The sequence below is a fragment of the Choloepus didactylus genome, chromosome 5 (assembly GCF_015220235.1).
Source record: "Choloepus didactylus isolate mChoDid1 chromosome 5, mChoDid1.pri, whole genome shotgun sequence".
Lineage (NCBI taxonomy): Eukaryota > Metazoa > Chordata > Mammalia > Pilosa > Megalonychidae > Choloepus > Choloepus didactylus.
This window is the reverse complement of record NC_051311.1, coordinates 34285691-34294886: the sequence shown is the minus strand read 5'-3', so window position 1 is coordinate 34294886 and position 9196 is coordinate 34285691. Positions and strand designations below refer to the sequence as shown.

General features: G+C 41.5%; 1 protein-coding gene across 4 annotated transcripts in view; it reads left to right on the top strand.

Moving 5' to 3' along the window:
* The window catches only part of DPP6 (dipeptidyl peptidase like 6), a 1366335-nt gene that overhangs the window by 443568 nt on the left and 913571 nt on the right, over nucleotides 1-9196 (top strand). The gene's annotated exons all lie outside the window — the stretch shown is intronic.

Here is a 9196-nt window from a genome sequence, read left to right as displayed (position 1 = left end):
ACTGATTTATAATTTTGTGGGTTTAGTCCTGTGGGTCTTTTGAATACTGTGGGGATTGCCACATAATCTCAGTGCAGGTCCTGTGCATTGCAGGTTGTCTGGTATCCCTGGCCTCTGCCCCAAGCACCAGTAGTGCCTGCATTGACTGTGACGAGTGAAAGATACCTTCCATTTAAAAAATGCCTCTAGGAAGTAGTAGTTCCCCAATCGAGAACCCTAAATAGGCCATTGAGCTACTTCTTCAGTTAGTCTTTTTACAAAGCCCTGGCAGTAAAAGCACCTCTTCTGCACTGAGGTATTGCTGACAGTCACTGCTTACTTCCTTCATTTTCTCAACTCTTTCCATAATTTCTTGACTTTATTTTGTATATCATCTGTCTATATTATCTTGCGTTTTAATTTACCTTTTCCAACCAGATTTTAAGCTTTTCTTGAATCGTTCAGAAAATTGAGCACAATGCTGAGAATATGACAAACAGGAAAAAAAAAATGTGTGGAGGTAAAATAATTAAAGAATAAATCTTTCTCCTTAATTTATACTGCAGCTTCTCCAACTTCATGAGGTATGCACAAACACACACAAACACCATTGCTAACCTTCTTTAGATCTACATACATCTTCCACCCTGAGATGGAGCAAGATTCCAAAATGTCAGAAATTTTTAAAAGTCTCTTAGATTATTAACAAAAAGGGGAGAGGGCTGGAAGTCAAGCTACTGAATTCTTTCTCAAAGTTGTAGATGGGTAAGATTTTTTTAAAACTGCAGCAAAGTGCTTAGTTAAGGAATTGTGAAAATTAGAAACCACTGTAGGATATAAATTAAGACTACATGCAGGCTAGAAAGATTTAGGGATTTTTTTTTTTTTCAGTTAAAACTTCTAGCCAACTCCTGAAAAATAATGAGTGGTTGCCATGGCAACCCTGATTTCACATGACATACACAGAATAACATGAAAAGGATTAGAATCAAAGAAAGGCAACCTGGTTTCAGACTTTAATTTTTTTTTATAAGACATTTTATTTTGAGATAAATTCAAACGTACAGGAACAGTTGCAAAAATAGTACAAACCCCATACACAGAACTCCAGCATACTCTGACCCCCCTCCCCCAATACCCCATCCACCACCTTTAACATCCTGTCACACCACTATTTCTTTCTTTCTTTCCCTCCCTATCATCCATCTTCTATTCCTCTGTCTTCTGAAAATATGAGAGCAAGCTGCACATATCCTTGAAAAAACAATATAATTCACATATACATTTCCCATGAACAAGAACATTCTTTTCTGTAATTCCATTAAACGCAGCTAAGAAGTTCAAGAAATTCAACCTTGATACAAAGCTTACATTCTATCATTCTATATTTCCTTTTTTTTTTTCCCTTATGTCCCATCTGTGTCCCTTTGACCCTCCTCTCCTCCATCCTCAGATCCCATCCAGGATCATCCTTGGCATTTAATTGTCATCTATTTATACTGTCTTTTTTTTTTTTTTTTTTTTTACCAATTGTGGAAACATATATACAGCCTAAATCTTCCCATTGCACCCCCTCCCTAGCATTCCATTAGTGGGATTAATCACATTTAGAATGTTTCAGTGCTATCACCTTCCTACCGTCCCTTTCTAGAAGTTTCCCTTCACCCCAAACAGAAACCCTACACTCATTTCTTAACTCCCCATTGCCCCTTCCCGCACTTCTCGGAACCCCTACTCCACTTTTCATCTCTATGGTTATATTCTCTGATACTTTCTTTGTGTTTACTGTGGGGCTTAAATTTAACATCTTAAATCTGTAACAATCTTGTTTTTCTTTGATACCAACTTAACTTCAATAGGACACATAAACTATGTTCCTATACTCCCTCATTCCCCCACCTTTATGTAGTTCTTGTCAAAAATTACATATTTTACATTGAGTCCAAAACCACTGATTTATCATTACAGTTTATGTATTTTAGATCCTGTAGGAAGTAAATAGTGGAGTTACAAATCAAAAATACAGTAGTATTGGTATTTATATTTACCATGTGATCTTTAGCGGTACCCTTTATTTCTTCATGTAGTTTCAGTCAATTGTTTAGTGTCCCTTCCTTTCAGCCTGCTCAACTCCCTTTAGAATTTCTTATAGGACTGATCTACTGGTGGTGAAGTCCCTCAGCTTTTTTCTCGGTCAGTAGGGCTCCGTTTAGTATCTGAAGTAAGGCAGGTCTTTTATTAGCAAAATCTCTCAGCATTTGTTTGTGAAAAATTTAAGCTCTCCCTCAAATTTGAAGGAGAGTTTTGCTGGATAAAGTATTCTTGGTTGGAAATTTTTCTCTCTCAGAGTTTTAAATATGTCCTGCCACTGCCTTCTCGCCTCCATGGTGACCGCTGAGTAGTCACTACTTAGTCTTATGTTGTTTCCTTTGTATGTGGTGAATTGCTTTTCTCTTGCTGCTTTCAGAACTTGCTCCTTTTCTTCAGTATTTGACAGTCTAATCAGAATATGTCTTGGAGTGGGTTTATTTGGATTTATTCTATTTGGAGTTTGCTGGGCATTTATGCTTTGTGTATTTATATTGTGTAGAAGGTTTGGGAAGTTTTCCCCAACAATTTCTTTGAATACTCTTTCTAGACCTTCACCCTTCTCTTCCCCTTCTGGGACACAAATGAGTCTTAAATTTGGATGTTTTATTTTATCTATCATATCCCTGAGATCTATTTCGTTTTCGATGTTTTTCCCCATTATTTCTTTTATTCTTTCATTTTATGTTCTGTGGTCTGCGAGGAGGCTGAGTTTTTGTTCAACTGCCTCTAATCTTGTATTTAAGTATCCAGAGTCTTTTGAATTTGGCCTACAGTTTCTTTTATTTCCATAAGATCTTCTATTTTTTTATTTACTCTTGCAATTTCTTCTTTATGCTCTTCTAGGGTCTTCTTTAAGTCCCTTATATCCTGTGCCATGCTCTTCTTCATGTCCTTTATATCCTGAGCCATGCTCTTGTTGCCTGTCTGTAATTCTTTGATTAATTGCGCCAAGTACAGTGTGTCTTCTGATCTTTTGATTTGTGTGTTTTGGTGTGGATTCTCCATATCATCTGGTTTTATCATATGCTTTAAGATTTTCTGTTGTTTTTGGCCTCTTGGCATTTGTTTTACTTGATCCCTAATTTGACAGAACTGCAGCTTGGTGGCATACACTTTCTCTAACTAACCAGCAGATGGCATCCGTGAGTCACCTATTCTCCTCAAATAAGTTCTCCCTCACTTTGTCTTTGTGGTGTGTGGGGATGTGATTCTTGTGGGGTCCAACTGGTGCACCAAGTATGGGTATGTTGCTGGTGCTGTCCGCCCTGAATGTGGGGCGTGTGTCTGGGTGGTTAGGGAGGCAGGGAAGCTTTAATAATCAAATCTCCCAGGTGTCCCCAGAGATTTAAGGTTGTTGCAGGAGCCTAAGCCTTCATTTCAGACTTTCCACTGATTGTCTCTGCTGCTAACCGACAAGTCCTTGGTATTTGTGTAGGGTCCCTGGGATTTCTGAGCAGTTCCCCCTTCCCAGCTGTGCTCTTCCAGGACCTCTGCTGAGGGAGGGCTGCACCACGTCACTAGTGTGCACTGGCCCACCAGGGAAGCCCTGGGTCACTGGGCCATGCAGGGGCGCTCCCAGCCTGCTTCAAAGATGGTTGAATGGGACGCATTAACTTCCCGCTTTTCGCACAGCTCCACTCTCTGAGCTCCAGGACAATCAGCCATGGGTGTATTAAAGGCCACTGTCCACGGCCGATATTGTGGCTTGTGTGTAGTGCTGCGGGAAAGATTCCCCATCACACTGGGTTTCTTGGCGCGGCTCAGGGCTGTGGGTCTGGCCCCGGGCAGGAGCGTCCCCCGCCCGCTGGGGAGATGGCTGCAAGGAATGCGGTTTTTTTTCTCCTTTTGGCTCCCCTCTGCTCCCCTGGTCTCGAGACAATTAGCAGCAGGTGTGGGAAGGGGTATCCTCCACGCCAAACACTGAGGCGTTAGCCCAGCCCGCTCCCGCCATGCTTCACTGCGCGGCTCTCCCCGTGGTATCTGCAGCCACTCCCAGGCTTTTTTTTTTTTAAAGAACTAGTCTGTCTCCAAACGCCAGCTCACCATTTCCCCACACCACAGCATAGCCACGGGACTTTCAGCCAACTCACTCACTCACTTCAGAATGCAGGCTCCTGGTTTCACCAAACGCACATTCCCTGTGAATTTAGCAGACCTTGTCCGGCTGGTGCGTCACTGGCAGTGGTGTTCTGGGTCACTTTCTGATTTTTATCTAGCATTTTTCATGGAGGTGTTTTTTTGCCCTGTCTCACCTAGCCGCCATCTTAGGTTCTCCTTCAGACTTGAATTTTGAAGAAAGAAATTCACCCAAAATGATTTATGAAACAAATCCTATTTTATTCTCCTTCCAAACTGATAGTAGGGGGAAAAAAATGGTTTCCTTTTTTTAAAATTCGAGAGGAAATTCCAAAGGAAATGAAAACAGTTTCTTTCAATGTAGAAGAACTCTTGTGTCCTTCCTCAGGTCTCCATTTTCACCCCCATAAAATTGGTATTTAAGCTGTTTTAAGGGTAGCTGTCTGAGTCCATCAAATAACAACTTTTTATTAAGCACCTACTATCTGCTCAGCAGTTGTCTTTGATAGAGACACATCATGTGGCCTTTGCTCTGAAGGGATTACTGTCCAGTTGGCTAAATAAAAACAATCATTGGAAGGCCTTAGAGAATAATTAAATGTTAAAGTGTGTGGTGCTGAGCAAATAAACACTGAGAGTTACTGAAGGGAGAAAGGAGTATGGCTTGGATAGAAAGAAATAGGCTCGAAATCAGGGGCAAAGAGGAGCCCCATTGAAGGGAAGGGGAGTAGGGTGATCCCAGTGGAAGAAATAAGCATGGCCTGTGTGAGACGGGATAAGGAAACCTGCTTGGCCAGAGTAGGAAGTCTTTGCTGGGAAAAGTGAGCAGAGAAACTCAGTAAATAATGTAGAATTGGATTCAGTAAGTAATATTGGAACTTGGTTCATGGGTTTCAGGTTCAGGAGATGGATATGGGGAAATAAGTGACTAAGGAAGCCTTGTCTGACAATCTAGTTCGGAAGCTCCCTTTCCGTCTAAACTAGAACAATTCTGCCCCCTAATGCCCAGAATGATCCTGCAATACACCCACCCCTCCCCTGTGCTATCTATCCCACTCCCTCTTTAGTTTTATGCTCCTACACAATTAAGTCCAACATCTCATATGCAATTTGGTCTCTGAGAGTTAAAGATTGTTTAGTAAATACAAGACCTGGAGAAAGTGCCAAGTGAGGAGACTAATCTTCCAGTGACATAATGTATCAGTCAGGATCCTGGGTGAAACCTATAGTGCACCCAAATTAGGATGATTCAAAGGGAGTTTAATAAAGGCACCAAAGAAAGTTGGGAGTAGGGTCTAGGGAAGGCACAAGGGATAGTGCTATTATCCCCCCAGCACAAGGGAAGGAACTATTAGAAGAAGTCAGAAGGAGAAAGTGGTATAGAGAAAGCCACTTTGTACGGAAAAGGAACACAGGCAAGTTGAGGTAACCCCACGATGAAGGAGATGGGGCTGTGAATACCTTGGCTTCACTCTTACCTCCTTCTAGTACACTCCATTTTCTTAAGTCAAGTAAAAGCCAGAGAGCAAGGTGAGATGTTGATATTGTCCAAACAGGTCAGTCCAACCGGGCAGAGAGCAAGATGGAGCCGTGAACCTGTAGGAACAAATGGGAGATGGAGTGAGGCCCACGTGGTGAGGATAAATGGGGCCTGGCAGCAACTAAAAGGGTTCGAGACTCTCCTTCCTTACCTACTGCAACCAGTGCAGACAAATTTAGAAAAGTGCTTTTGCAGCACTCCCATAAACTGGTATCCATGGAGAGTGTGTGGAATGAATTATTTACTCCAATTTAGACAGGTACTTGGTCTTGATCCACATTCCTGTGGGTAAAAATCCATTGTAAATAGGATGCGTTGAAAATGTTATTTTAGTTCATATGTGGCCCAAATGAATGAGGGTGGGTCTGAATCTGAACACTGGAGTCTTGAATAAGCAGAAGAAATTCAGAGAAAATCAGAGAAAGCCACAGGGAGGAGCTAGAAGCCAAAAGTCAACTGCACCTGGAAGAAAAAAGCAGGCATCACCATGGGATGCAAGGCAGGGCTACCAGCCGCAGAACCCCAAGTATCCCCAGCAGCCAACACCAGAATGTTACAGACTTTGGGGCAAACGCTTCGCCTTGCTGATGCCTTGATTTTGGACTTCTCCTAGCCTCAGATCCTTGAGTCAACAAATTTCCGTTCTTTAAGCTGACCTATTGTGTGGTATTTGCCATAGCAGCTCAGGAAAACTGAGACAGGAACATATCCAGTCTGCCTAGGGTGATCATATAATTTGTCATCCTCACTGGGATACTTTTGAGAGTGCATGTGCTTTTAGTATAGTTATGCCAGCAACATGCATAAACCTAGACTGTTCCCAGCAAGCCAGGACATATGGTTACCCGCATTTCTGCCTCCCTTCTAGCCTCCCCCATGATCACAATGTTCCTGCCACCTGTGCCATTAGAAAGGAAAGGAGGGAGAGATCACTGTGGGGTGGGAGGGGGTGGCCAGGGAGGCTTCTAGAAAAGCTGAGTCTTGAGTCCTGATGAGCGGTGGGATTCAGTTAGGCAGGAGTGAAAATGAAGATATGTCAGGGGCAAAGTAATCTTTTACCATCAGAAGAAAGAAAGAAACAGATCTACTTGAAGCGTTATTTAGAAACATGCCAAAAACCTTCAGAAAGTGTCTTTCAATGCCAAATGCTAATTATAAGAGAGAACATATCTTTATGGAGTTCCAGTTTGTTGTAAAATGTGACAGCTCTTGATGTTAGCAAATAAGGTTGCATGTTATATATCCTGTGGCAATTTGGTATATAAATGGAAAATGGATGTTTACCTTTAAAGTCATTACTGAAGGTCACCCTTTTCTCATGCACTTCCCTCTGCTGGTTCTTATTAGAAATCAACAAGGCATGACCTTTCTCTGTCAAAACATCAGAGACTATGTGGTCTGCTTGGGAAAACTTAGCCCTTTTAGGACCTGTCCACATAGCAGAGACCTTATTCTGTATTTGAGAGCATATCAGTGCAGAATATAACTTATTTATTTATCTAGGAGAGAGGCTGCAAATCAGGGTTAGAACCCAGTTCTCCTAAAGAGTTATGTAGCCTTTGGCCCTCAGCTATCACTGAATGAATAAATGAATGAAAAGCACCTTATTAAATATACATTTAGCACTTGCCACTCAGGGTTAATAATGATGCACTTTCAATCGTAGAAATCTGCAAAAAGTTCTTTTCTATCTCTTCTACATTCACCTTCACAGCAGCTCTATTATGGGGATATTTTGATACTTTCAATATTTCCACATTTATAGAGGAGATACCCGAATTCCAAGAAGACTGGGAAATTTATCCAATGTGAAACATATGGGGGAAAAAGCATGGACTTTGGAGTAATACAGCTTGGATTCAAATCCCAATTATTCTAATGAGTAGTGACAAGAACCTCAAAGAATTGGAATAACACAATCATCTGTGGAAGGAAAAGAATAATACTCATGTGGGTTCTCTTAAATGACACGAAGTGCAGAAGGCACCTAGTTCACAGCAGGCATTCACTAACTGTTAACTGTCATTCCTTTTATACTTGACCACTACTCACCTACCTACATCCCTGACCTCTACTCTCAGAGACTGGGGTTCTATCCCAAGGCATCAGAATTAAGTCATGTTTGAAAATTGATTAAGTCAAGCTTGCTCATGACTAGTCCTGCAGTCATCTAAAACCCCCTTAATGAGATTTAGTATCCACAAACCTCAGGAACAAAAAATATTAAAGCAAAGAACAGAATTTTGCTGTGTGTGTATTTTAACCTGATCAGTTCAAACAGCTATGAGTTGGTTAGTTTTGGTACATGTCTCCCTGCCACTGGCTGCTGATCATCTCTTCACTCCTTGCTCTGACTGGGACCATAAGCACCCTCTGTGAAGAATCAGCCTCAGCCTCTTATCTAAGCAGGCTCTGCACAAAATACTCTGTCTTCTCTTCCTTCCATTTATTTCCCTTTTGGTGGCAGGAAAGATAGAGAGTAGCAGCATGAGAGAAGTCCTATAAACATGGAACTTTTGAGTGAGAATTACTTTCCCATCCCCTCTTCACAATTCTTTGTCTTTGGTTCCTACTCATCCAAGCTTCTGTCAGTCCCCCTTCCCCTCTCCTTTTTTGTTTTAGTTTCCATGCACTAAGCCACAGTTCAAAATCCTGAACACTGTTATCTTCAAGGTTTCTAAGATCTAGATATGGATGGATATGGAAACATCTTGAGAGATTTAGCATCAGAAGGCATAAATAAAGGAAGCAGAAGGGAAGAGAGACCTCATCTTTTCTCAGCTATGCAAGCCCAAGGCATCTTTCTGTTGTAGCCCAGAGGAGGGGATGGTCAGTCCCAGTTTCCATGCACCCCCTCCAGTCCTGTCCTGGGACCGCCCAGTTAACTACATCCATCAAGACTGGCTTGGACCTTTTTATGATATTCCTCAAAGTTAGCGAGGGAGGGTGGGGGGGAATGGGAGAAGAGCAAGCTTACATATTGCTGTTTGCCTAGACCTTGGAACTAGAATTGAGAATGATCTTTGTTCTGAGGAGTCCCATGAATAATAATGTAATTAATATGGTACTTTATAGTTCCTAATGTGCTTTTTTTGTACTTTGTGTAAGTACATCATCAGATTCTTTTCCATCTGAAACTGAGGGAATTGAATCTTATCATGCTGCTAGAAAAGATCTTAGAGCTGAGATTTTAACCTGGGCCTGATAATAAAGCTCAAGGCTCTTTGAAGTACTAGAAGATGCAAAAGGAGCAAGAGCTTGGTTTCTGCCCTTTGCCAAGAATGGAGAGGGATTCTGGTTTCCATTTAGGAGGAGGAGAATGGTAAAGATATCACTGAAAAGACAAAGTATATGCTATTTGTTTGACTTATCAGGGTTATCGACAACATTTATCTGAAAGTAGTAACTTCTAAGAAGGCTATGCATTTCTCCCAAGTTCTATTTTCATCATGTTATTCCCCTTCTCAAAAACATTTCTACAGTCCTAAAGTAAAAGAAACAATCTCCATC